Source organism: Bos mutus, chromosome 10 (genome assembly GCF_027580195.1).
Source record: "Bos mutus isolate GX-2022 chromosome 10, NWIPB_WYAK_1.1, whole genome shotgun sequence".
Lineage (NCBI taxonomy): Eukaryota > Metazoa > Chordata > Mammalia > Artiodactyla > Bovidae > Bos > Bos mutus.
This window is the reverse complement of record NC_091626.1, coordinates 16,562,486-16,574,813: the sequence shown is the minus strand read 5'-3', so window position 1 is coordinate 16,574,813 and position 12,328 is coordinate 16,562,486.

The following is a 12,328-nucleotide window of genomic DNA, read 5'->3' as shown; positions in this document are numbered from 1 at the left end:
CCAAACAGAGCCCCACACCAGCATCCATGGCACGGCAAGCCTATTCTAGAAATGCAGTCCCCATCTAGCCTCACAGCAAGGTGCTTTGTGCGGTAGACAACCTGTACAGCTTTGCTTGGAGGTCCTGGGCCCCTGTGCAGTATCAGGGATTGGTGTTAACCTTGGCAAACCACAAACCTCAGACCCATGTGGAGATATCAGGGACTACTCAGCTCTCCCAGGTCATCATCTCCGGGGAGGAGTGCTTGCCCACTGTCATACTAGAAATCTGGTTTTGAGAATCTGTAGTTTGTAAATGTTGGCAAGGGATTTTTTTTTTTAATACAATGCGGGCTCGTTCTGTGCAGGCCACGCGGACATGTGTGTGGGCCGACAGATTTTGCCATTTGACTACTCCAAACCTCTCAGGAAGCAGCTGTGAGATGACAGAGAAGTGACTGGTCCACGGTGACACCTCGAGCCAGTGACAGGCTGTCTTCTAGCACTCCCCAGTGCCTGTGACCCACATCATGCCTGCATTTCACAAGTCAGCCTGAATTGCACACACACCTCCCGGCCTGGCCCCGTCCCTGGCTGATATTTTCACCAAATGTCACAGCAGTTTGCAGGAAGGCCCAGGGTCTGGCGTGAGCCAGTAAATTATGATCGCTTGCCAGAGAGCTGTAAACAGGATCCTGATTAATGAATTCCTTAATGGCTGGGCCCCGCGTGCAGACGTTGTCTGAGTGGCACCCCCGGCAGATCCACGAGAAGGAGTTGGCCCGGCGGTGGGAAGATTTGTGTCACGTCTTTGCCTCAGAAAGGGAGTTCTAAACCTGCTGGCCCTCAGCGCCTAAATCACCAACGCCCCCCTCCACCACTCCTAATTGTGTGCCTGCCCCGTCTGAGTCCATGCCAGCTGACGTGTGCACAAGACCAGAGAAAGAGATGATGGATCCTAGGGTGAAAATAGAATTGGCTGGCCTCCGAGGTGATCTCAAGAAACTTGAAAATGCCCTTATCTGAATCCAAACAAAGAGCTGAGAAGCCTTCTGCCTGACGCAGCCTGCCTTGCATCTGGCGGGACCCCTGAGGTCTGAGCAGGAAGCCCTGGATCACATCCTCTCTGGGTTGGAGATTGAAAACTCAGGCAGAAAGAGCCAGACACAAACCTGTCCAGACTTCCCAAGGATGTGGGAAGAAGGGAAACGCAGGAGAGTCACTAAGGAGAGAATGGTCCTGCTGTGTGACCTCGGGTTAGTTTCTTGACCACTCTGGACCTTGTGTCCACCTCTGTAAAATGAAAGACCCAGAGCACATGATTCACTTTGTTCTCAGTGTCAGGGACAATGAGGCCAAACCTAAGGCCAGAGAGGGGTGACAAGTAATTGACATGGGCAGCTACTCCCCATCCCTCGCCTGGGGCCATCGGCACTGGTGATTCTGGCTTTCCTTGCCACTGAGCAGGGCCCAGCCTTAACAGGCTTTCTTGGTGCAGGACTCAAGGCAGCCGCTACCAATCAACCCTACCCAGGAAGTGTGAGAAAAGCAATTTGCCGTCCTTGGACTGGAATCTGTATCTTCTCTGCTTTAGTCTAAGAGCTGCAGCTTGTGTGATGGTAACAGCACTGGACTGGGAGTCAGGAGACCCAGATGAATGTCATGGCTCTGTCATCAGTTCCCTTGGGCAGGACACCAGGACTCCCAGAGTTTCCTCAAAGTCCTTTCCTGCTCCAAGTTCAAGGAAGAGCACAATCTTTTATATTAGGCACTGCACAAACCCTCCAGGGCATTTTCTCACACAGTTATCATAATACTTGACAAGAAGGGATTACCACTGTCCCATTTTATGGGGAAGGAAATGAAGATTCAGACAAATATTAAAAAAAAAACAAACCATCTTTATAACTAATAAGTGTCCAAATGGTAGAACCCAGGTATAGTCTGACAGATTAAATGTCCATAAAGTCTTTGAGGCTCTTCCCATCAACAGATGGGGTCTTGAGACTTCCTGGTGGTCCAGTGGTTAAGAACCCACCTGCCAATGCTGGGGACATGGGTTTGATCCTGATCTGGGAAGCTCCCTTATGCTGCGTGGCAACTAAGCCCAGGCACCACAACTACAGAGCCCACGCTCTACAGCTCGAGACCCACAAGAACTGAACCCCTACACAAGTGCCTAGAGCCTGCGCTCCACAAAGAAGAAGTCACCATAATGAGAACCACACTCACTGAGAATAGCCCCTGCTCACTGCAGAAAGTGTGCCCCTGCACACTGCTCACTGCTCACTGTAGAAAGCCCGCATGCATCAGTGAAGACCCAGCACAGTCACAAATAAATAAATAAGTGATGGGATCTTGAATCTGGACTCGGTGTGACCAATAGAATGTGGCAGAAGGCAACTGATAAATTTTCAGGAATTTTGCTGATTGAGTATGTTATTAAACATATCCATTATTAAAATTAAATTTATTTATAAATATATAGGCAAAGAAATTAATTAAAATAAAGGTAATAAGTACTCAAAAAAAAAAAAAAGAATGTGGCAAAAGAGATACTATACAAGTTCTGTAGCCTGGGCTTCAGAAGATCTTATGGCTTCTACTCTTGCCCTTTGGAATGCTGCTCAGAGACTGTTGAATTATTCTACTGGAGGATGAAGGACATGTGAAGGAGAACCAAGGCACTCCAGCAAACAGCCTGCATCAGACATGTGAAGAAGGCTGTGGTAAACCTTCTGGAACTGCAGATTCTTCAGCCGATGCTCCAGCAAAATGAAACTGAGTGTATAAGCCCAGAAGAACTGGGAGAAAAAAGCCACTTCATTTTTAGAGGTGCTTGTTATGCAGCAATAGCTGACTGATACACAATCTTACTCCAGAGCCACACTCTGAGTATTCTTGGTGTACCTCACAAGAGGCAATCCAGAGCAGTGGATAAGAGTGTGGTCTCTGGAGGCAGACAGCCTGGCTTCAAATCCCAGCTCTACCCTTTCCTAGCTTTGTGACCTCAGACAAGTCACTTCAGCTCTTTGTGCCTCAGTTTCTCCCTCTGTGAAATGGGGGTGATAGTAATAACATAATTTCCTTGTTTGATTCTATGACACTTGAGTTACTAGAAATACATGTACAGTGTCTAGAGTAGTGTCTGGCACAGAGGGTTTGCTTCTGTTCTCCCTAAAGAAAGGAAATTCCCAGGCTCATGGTCACTCACCCAGTCAGGGCTCCCGAGGACTGTGGCAGAAATCTGCCCATCTTCTGCCTCTCACATCCTCAGTCACTCAGAGGAAAGAGCTGAAACACAAGCCCCAGAAAGAACATCCAGGGGGAGGACCCCTCAGAATTGTATAATGTGTATGCTTACATGGCGGCCCTGGAAATAGATGCCATTGGATCTACTTTTACCAGATGGAGAAACCAAGACCTAGAGAAAGAACTAGCCCTTATCCAGTCTCCCAATTCCTAGTCCAGGCCTGTCCCTCAAGCCCGCCTGGTCTTTCTGTCCTGGTGCTGATGCAGCAATGGCTGTCCTCCTTGGAGCCATTCCCCAGCCTCAACAGTGGGGCAGAGCAGACCCCAGGGTTCAGTTAGCCAGCCTTCTTTGGGATAAGGTGGGAGGGATGATGGTGGCAAGGCCAGCCCCTCTCTGAGGCCTCCTGCAACCAGAAACACACAGGAAGGAGGGTGGGCCAGATGCAGCAATGGCAGAGTCCCAAGGCTCATCTTATAATGGAGCTCTTCCTCCGTCTTCTAGTTTCTCTTTCATCTTTCTCTTTCCTTGGTCCTTTGTTCCTGTTTGGCCAGCATCCCCTCTCTTTCCATCTCCTCGAGGATAACCCTCCTTCTTTCCTTTCCCGATAGGCTGAGCACCAGGCAGACAGGAAACAAACCTGAGATTTTCAAACAGGTGCCTGGTACAATACAAAGTGAAGTGAAAGTCACTCAGTCGTGTCTGACTCTGTGACCCCATGGACTATACAGTCCATGGAATTCTCCAGGCCAGAATACCAGAGTGGGTAACCACTCCCTTCTCCAGGGGATCTTCCCAACCCAGGGGTGGAACCCAGGTCTCCCGCATTGCAGGAGGATTCTTTACCAGCTGAGCCACAAGGGAAGCCCAAGAATACTGGAGTGGGTAGCCTATCCTTTCGGATCTTCCTGACCCAGGAATTGAACAGGGGTCTCCTGCATTGCAGGCAGATTCCTTACCAACTGAGCTACCCTGTGGTTCAGCTGGTAAAGAATCTGCCTGCAGTGTGGGAGACCAGGGTTCGATCCCTGGGTTAGGAAGGTCCCCTGGAGAAGGGAATGGCTATCCACTCCAGTATTCTAGCCTGGAGAATTCCATGGACTTTAACATTTAATGATGTAAACATTCCCTTTTTGATTGACACAACAACCCCACAATGGATGTGTGGCTACTCCCCTGTCACAAATGAGGTAGCAAGGGCCCCAAGGGGCTAAGTGACTTGCCCAAGAAGACACCTTTGGTCTATGTCAGAAGTGGAATTTGAATCCAGACCCTCTGCCCTCCAAGTCACGCCATTTCCATTGCACCACCTGGGCTCCCTCAGGGGAGGCTGGCAGCCCAGCATAGAAACCCTGGGGTGGAAACACCAAGTGGAAACTGCATTAATGAAAGGAGAGAGTGAGCCAGGCCGGGCCCCCAGGGCTGGTTCCTCATCAGCCTGAGCCCCTGGAGGAGCTGGGGAAGAGATGTTCCCAGCCTTCTCAGCAGCTAATTACTGGCTTCACTTTTTCCTTTCCCTCCTTAGATGTTTCCGATGCCCTCATCAAGTGCTCCAGACTCAGCCTGCAGAGCAGGGCTGCGCCTCAGAGCTGGTGAGGGAGCAGGGGCTGCGGAGAACAGGCCTGCAGGGCCCACTCACGGCCCCCTCCAGGAGGGCAAGGGCTTCCCATGCGGCTGAATCCATGCTCCTCAATACAGATCTGTTGGACTAATAAATGGAGCACACCTAGGCGCTGGTTTCTGCGCTCTGATGTTCACGGCTGTAGCTCACAGCATCCCTGCAGCGCTCACACAGGCAGCAGCATCACTGTGTGCCCTGACTGTGCCGAATGCTCTCGGAGTGTGGTCTCACTTCCTGTTCTCATGACCCCCTGAGACAGCCCTCCGGAGTCCCCCACTCCCACCGTGTTGTCCCAACCTCACACAGCAATGGGTGCCCCCTGGAGTTAAGTGACCTCTTCCCTGGTGGCTCAGTGGTAAAGAATCCACCTGTCAATGCAGGAGATGCAGGTTCGAACCCTGGATTGGGAAGACACCTCAGAGAAGGAACTGACAACCCACTCCATTATTCTTGCCTGGAGAATCCCATGGACAGAGGAGTCTGGTGGGCTACAGTCCATGGGGTCACAAAGAGTTGAACACAACTTAGCGACTAAATGACAACAACAACAACAACCCAGCTGATAGGTGGTTGTGCCAGGAGCCAAGCCCAGGTTCCTTTGGCCCCTGAGTTGATGCTCTTAAGCATGATGCTCTAGGTCATGTAGAGAATACGAAGGTTCAGAGGTGGATGTGACATCTCACACGTGTCAGAGACAAGAGTTGGCTGCCTGGAGCTGCTTCTGTTTCTGAGTGTGGCTCTCACCTGGCCAGGACCCCACTGGTGTTGATGCCCCTTCAAATGCAACCCATTCAGGTAGCTGTTCCTTCCCACCTCCCAACCCACTCTCCCCAAAGCTTCCAACACACCAGCCTGGCTCATCTAGCTCTCCCTACTTCCTGGCCACTCATTGCCCATCTGAGCCTTGTGGCATGCTGCTGAGAGTCCAGTTACATCTTGACCATTGAGTGCTGTCTGTGAAATGCAGGTGTCTCTGGTCAAGCCAGCAGCCGGAGCCTGCGCAGCAGACTCACTCTCTCACCCCCCTCTCCCTCACCTCCTCCCGCCCTCACCTTCTTCCCTCACCACGACACTCCCTTCCCCTCTTTCTCAGCTTTCCTCCTCCTCACCCAGAAAGGGAGAGGGCACAGCACAGTTCTAGAGGTTCAAGGCCCAATGTCAATTTCCACTCACCTGTGGCTGAGTGACCTTGGACAATTTACTTGTCTTCAAAACGAAACTAACAAGCCAGGTAGGGCCTTGGGGCTGCAGGAGGAAGGGGCCAGCAAATATTTGGGGGTGCCCAGTCTGTGCTGGGCTTCCTTGGTGGCTCAGACAGTAAAGAATCTGCCTTCAGTGCAGAAGACCCAGGTTCAATCCCTGGGTCAGGAAGATCCTCTGGAGAAGGGAATGGCAACCCATTCTAGTATTCTCACCTAGAGAATCCCATGGACAGAGGAGCCTGGCAAGCTACAGCCCACAGGGTTACAAAGAGTCTGATATGACTAATCAACTAACACTTTTACTTTTTCAGTCTGTGCCTGGGACTCCTTAGGTGTTGCTCTGCCTTTTCCCGCCAACTTGAGCCTCCCAAATGAGCCTAAATAGAGGTAGGGGTAGAAAGGGTTTCACCTAGAAGTGGGGACTTGGACTGTGTCCATTTTTTAATGAGGAAAATAGATTTCAGAGAAATGAAGTCACTTACCTAAATGTCCCAAGGCTGGTAAGCGTTTGGGTCTGAATTTGAACTAGCCCGTCCTAAGATGAAACCTGTGTTCACCCCCTCACTCAGCCTGTGTCTTCCCCGAGTACCTGTTGTGTGTCAGCACCTTAGAAAGACACTTTAAGGCACAGCCCTCCTCTCCCAGGTGACTGGGCAGGTGTCAAGGGCCAGGGGAGATGGAGGGTGGGAAGCACCGGTAAATGCTAATCTCTCCTCCCGCAGACCTGCCTCTGCTCAGCCAGACAGAGAGGCCTGGGTGGGCAGAGAGGCCAGAGAGGTTGCTGGCAGACCCCTCGTGTGACCACTCAGGAGTCTCCCCCTACAGTCCCCCCTGATACTCAGGTCTAAGGTTGGAATTCAATCAGCAGAAGACCCTTGGGCTTGGTCCAGATCCCACTGTGCCCTCAATGCCCAGGGGCTCACTGCTCTGAGAAGCACCCCTTCTCCCCCAAGGCCTCTCATCCTGCTGGTCCTGGTGTGCAGAAGCCCTGCATGGAGACTGAGCCATAAGCAGAACCCAGCCAGGGCACGGCCAGTGCCAGGAGGAAGCCCTGAGCCTGTGCCAACACTGGGAGCAAGATGGGAGGTTATTTTTAGAGGCACCCTGATGGGGCAGCCGTCTGTCCCCGTACACGATGACACGGAGATGCCCTCTGGAAAGGACAGGAGTTTTGCCATCCAACACTCAGCTTCTCCTGGCCTCGTTAGAGCCTGGGCAAGCCCACCTCCTCCAGGGAGATTTCCCTGGTTCTTGCAATCTGCCAGTGGCCCTTCATTCTCGGTTTTGTAGACAGGAAAGCAGAAGAGGACACGATGTTACTCTTGCATGTTGAAAAGTCTCTGTGCCAGGTGCCTTCAGCACATCTGATTTCTCTCAGGCCTCCTGAGGGGTGGGCATTACTCATTGTTATACAGAGGAAAAATTGATGCTCAGAGAGGCTAAGTAACTTCCTTGGGGTCACACAGCTCGTGCCTGGCAAAGCTAGGATTTAAATCCAGGTCTACATGATTCCAAACCCTTTCCACTCCACGGTGGCTCTTAGAAACATACCCTCTTCCCAATTTCTGGATGATCCTCTGGCTACATGTCCTCCTTCATTCCTTTGTGTGACCTTCAGGACTGACCTTCCACTAAATGCTGGAGACTTCAGGATGAGTCAGCCCTGGCCTATGGCTCTCACTAGGGGATTTAAGCATTTGTTACATATCTACTATATACCAGGAGCCAGGCTCTGTGAATCCCCTTGGGATTAATCATTGGGGCACTTAATCCACTCAGACCTCTGTGCTCTGAGCTTTACTTCTATTCTTCTATTCAGTCCTCACGGTGACCCTGGGTTGCAGTGCTAGTATCTCCATTTTGCAGATAAGGAAAATAAGGGCTGGAGAGATTAACTCTCATTTGCCCAGGGCTTTGAGATCACATGGTTTAGGGGCCCTATTACACATGCATTAGCTATTTAAACATTTCCTGCCTTTCCCGCCTGGGGCTGCCCTGATGGCTCAGTGGTAAAGAATCCACCTGCCAATGTAGGAGACAGAAGCGGGGAGGTTTCGGTCCCTGGATTGGGAAGACCACCTGGTGCAGGAAAGGGCAACCCACTCCAGTATTCTTACCTGGAGAATCCCATGGACAAAGGAGCCTGGAGGGCTACAGACCATGGGGTTGCAAAGAGTCAGACACGACTGAGGGTGCAGGCATGCTTTGCTCTTATCAACTGACTCCTAATCACATGGAATGCTGAGGGCCTGAGGGACCTTAGAGACCTGCTCTGGTTCAAGCCCCTAATCCCTCATTTCTTACTGACCTTGAGGCAGGTTGGGTTTCCCTGGCAGCTCAGCTGGTAAAGAATCTACCTGCAATGCAGGAGACCTAGGTTCAATCCCTGGGCTGGGAAGATCCCTGGAGAAGGGATAGGCTACCCACTCCAGTATTCTGGCCTGGAGAATTCCATGGGCAGAGAGAGGAGCCTGGCAAGCTACAGTCCACGGGGTTGCAAAGAGGTGGACACGTCTGAGAGACTTTCACTTTCAATCTTTCAACTGAGGCAGGTAACAATTTAACCCCTGCCCCTTTTGCAGATGGGAAAGGCAAAGCCCAGAGAGGATGTGGAACTTCCTACATGTTGCACAGTGACAAAGACAGGACGGTGCCTACTTGCACCTACCCCCTGTCTGCCTTTGGCTTTAGACAGAGGCCCCCTCCCCGCCCCCTCCTCCCCCAAGTCTGAGTAGTCCAGGCCATAGTCACAAGGTGGGAGCATCCTCCTAGCTCTGTGCACTTGGTCTCACAGGAAACCAGAGACCCTGGGCAGTGTTCCAGCTCAGGAATAGGGGAAGAAACTCCAGCATCAGGAAGAGATGTACGTTTTGGAATGCACAGAACTTAGACATTTCTTCAGGAAGCGAGGTCAATGGAAGGCCCTGCAGGGACTAGGATAGAGAATGTGGTGCAAACGAACAGGGACTGGCCTCCTGGAGACCAGGCCCTGATCCTCTGAATCCCTATAGGGCCTGGTGCCAGGGGCTGGGGTTCTTGACCGCTCTGGGCCTCCTTCCCATGACCAGGGGATCCCTTGTGTTTCTTTGTTATTGTTCAGTCATTCAGTCATGTCCAACTCTTTCCAACCCCAAGGACCTCAGTACTCCAGATTTCCCTGTCCTTCACTAACTCCCAGAGTTTTCTCAAATTCATGGGCATTGAGTTGATAATGCCATCCAACCATTTCATCCTCTGTTGTTCCCTTCTCTTCCTGTCTTCGATCTTTCCCAGCATCAGGGTCTTTTCCAATGAGTTGGCTCTTTGCATCAGTTGGCCAAAGTATTTTGTCCTCACTCTGATCCCTGCCTCTAGGCTTCAGTGGCTTTCTCCTCTCTTGTAAGGATACTAGTCAGTGGATTTAGGGCCCACCCAATTAACCTCTTCATCTCAAAATCCTTTATAACATTTTCAAAGACCTTTTTTTTACCATATAAGGAAATCCCCAGTTTCTGGAAATTAGGCTGTAAATATCTCTTTGGGGGCAAGGGGCACCATCCAACCCACTCTAGCAGGATCTTGGCTCCATAATCACTGGCTCTAGGCATCTAAGAGGCTTCTGGCAGCTCAGCCCAGCTGGATGTGGAGTCCTAAGTGAGGGGCAACCTGCTTCCTGCCTGCCTGCTTGGCCCGCCCTGAGGCAGAAGGCTGAGGGCAGAGATACTCCCAGGAAGGAGGGAGGTTTTTCTGCAAAGGTGGCTCCAGCTCTGGGAGACAGTAGCTCCTGCAAGCCTGTCTTCCAGTTCAGAGACAAATGAGCAGGCTAATACAACTTGGAAACATCAAAGGAGCATTCCACCCAAAGATGGGAACAATAAAGAATAAAAATGGTAGAGACCTAGTAGATGTTGAAGAGATCAAAAAGAGATGGAAAGAATACATGGAAGAACTGTATAAAAAAGATCTTAATGAACCAGATTACTTCAATAGTGTGGTTAGTCCCCCAGAGCCAGACATTCTGGAGTCAAGTGGGCCTCAAGAAGCATTGCTGTTAATAAAGCTAGTGGATGAGATGAAATTCCAGCAGAACTATTCCCTAAATCCCTAAAGGATGATGCCATCAAGGTTTTGCATTCATTATATCAGCAAATCTGGAAGACCCAGCCATGACCACAGGATGGGAAAAGGTCAGTCCTCATCCCAATTCTCAAGAAGGGTAGTACCAAAGAATGAACTCTCAGACAATTGCGCTCATCTCCCATGCTAGTAAGGTCATGCTTAAAATCTTGCATGCTAGGCTTCAGCATTATGTGAATCAAAAACTTCCAGATGTCCAAGTTAGGTTTAGAAAAGGAAGAGGAACTAGAGATCAAATTGCCAACATCTGCTGGAATGTAGAGAAAGCAAGGAAATTTCAGAAAAGCATCTATTTCTGTTTCATCAACTATGCTGAAGCCTTTGCATGGATCATGACAAACTATGGAAAGCTCTTAGAGATATGGGAATACCAGACCATCTTACCTGTCTCCTGAGAAACCTGTATGCAGGTCAAGAAGCAACAGTTCGAGCCTTGTATGGAACAACTGACTGGTTCAAGATTGAGAAAGAAGTATGACAAGGCTGTTTATTGTCATCCTGTTTATTTAACTTATATGCAGAGTTCATTATGCAAAATTCCAGACTGGATGAATTACAAGCTGGAATCAAGATTGCTGGGAGAAATATAGCAACCTCAGATATATGGATGATACCACTTTAATGGCAGAAAGTGAAGAGGAACTAAAGAGCCTCTTGATGAGGGTGAAAGAAGAGCTTGAAAAAGCCAGTTAAAAACTCAATATTAAAAAAACTAAGATCATGGCATCCAATCCCACCACTTCATGTCAGAAGGAAGAGGAAAAGGTGAAAGTAGTTACAGATTTCCTCTTCTTGGGCTTCAAAATCACTGCAGACTGTGACTGCAGCCATGAAATCAGAAGACAAATGCTTCTTGGCAGTAAAGCAACGACAAACCCAAACAGTGTGCTGAAAAGCAGAGACATCACTCTACCAACAAAGGTCTGTATAGTCAAGACTGTGGTCTTCCCAGTGGCTATGTATTGTTGTGAGAGCTGGACCATAAAGAAGGCAGAGTGCCAAGGAACTGATGCCTTCCAACTGTGGTCCTGGAGAAGACTCCTGAAAGTCCCTGGACAGCAAGGAGATCAAACCAGTCAAGCTTAAGGGAGATCAACCCTGAATATTCACTGGAAGGACTGATGCTAAAGCTGAAGCTCCAGTATTTTGGTCATCTGATGCAAACAGATGACTCATTGGAAAAGTCCCTGGTGTTGGGAAAGACTGAGGACAGAAGGAAAAGAGGGAGTCAGAGGATGAAATGGCTGGACAGAATCACCAGTGCAAGGAACATGAACTTGGGCAAACTCCAGGAGATGGTGAGGAACAGGGAGGCCTGGTGTGCTGCAGACCATGGGGTTACGAAGAGTCGGACACGACTGGGCAACTGAACAACAATACAACTCCATTAGTTGGAATGGCCATGTCTGAAAGGAATTGAGGACAATCAAACCAATTCCTTCTGCACCTAAGGACAGAGAAAGAAGGGCAGAGTGAATCAGGATTCAGAAGCAGCATCAGGAGACACGGCAGAACCTCCCAGTGCAGCTCAAACACAGTCCAGGATCACCATCTTTCCTTCCCAGCCCGAGCACGGGCCCCAGAGTCCAGGTTTGGCAGATCTGCCCCACTTCGGGACATGTTATATCATCAGAGTTCTTGCCAAGCATGCCTTCAGATCTGGGGTCTTGGGAATACCTCAGTGAATACATAAGACCATTCTCACTCCAGATCATTGGAGGTGAGGCCTTGGCTAGTCAGCTAGTTTACTGCGTGCTTTGGCCTGGCTCCGAAAGGGACAGTGTGGGGAAAGACAGGCCTGGGACATTGTTTCAGTGGTCGGGGGCTATAGACTGAGTAGAAACTGTGAGACGTAGAGAGTGTGGCCTGGAGGGCGGAGATCAGGGGACAATGATGTGGGCAAGAAAGCATTCTGGGGGCTTAGGGACAACTGGAAGGAGGTTCATGTAGAGAGACTGGCTTCGGAAGATAAGACTGGAATCATGTATCCTAGGGTCCTGGGAACCCCCCAGTCTTGGAACTTGGGAGTGACAATATTGGGCTGGATTCCAGGAAGATTAATTTAGGGGCCACTTGTAAGACAGATTTGGGGGCAAGAGAAAACAGGGCAAAGTGACTAGTTGGGAGGCTATTGTGTGTACCCTAGAAGGGTAACGAGAG